Consider the following 221-nt stretch of genomic DNA (forward strand, 5'->3'; position numbering starts at 1 on the left):
ACAAAGCATGAAGTGACGCCCCTGTATACAGTGATGAGATAAGGTAAGATTTTACAAGTGAAATCGGTATTTTTTTCTGTTGAATAATCTTGACAGTTTGACACATCAACCATACAATTTAATGAGCCAACCCCTAGAATAAGTCCCCACCTCGAATATGCCCCCATTGAGAAATGTATTTTTACAATTCTCTCGGATTTTCGGTGCTTAAGTATCATCGT

At 37.6% G+C, this 221-nt stretch overlaps 1 protein-coding gene across 1 annotated transcript in view; it reads left to right on the forward strand.

The window, feature by feature from the left end:
- Positions 1-221, forward strand: part of LOC119586339 — a 10964-nt gene that overhangs the window by 8390 nt on the left and 2353 nt on the right. The gene's annotated exons all lie outside the window — the stretch shown is intronic.

Source organism: Penaeus monodon, chromosome 21, assembly GCF_015228065.2.
Source record: "Penaeus monodon isolate SGIC_2016 chromosome 21, NSTDA_Pmon_1, whole genome shotgun sequence".
Classification (NCBI taxonomy): domain Eukaryota; kingdom Metazoa; phylum Arthropoda; class Malacostraca; order Decapoda; family Penaeidae; genus Penaeus; species Penaeus monodon.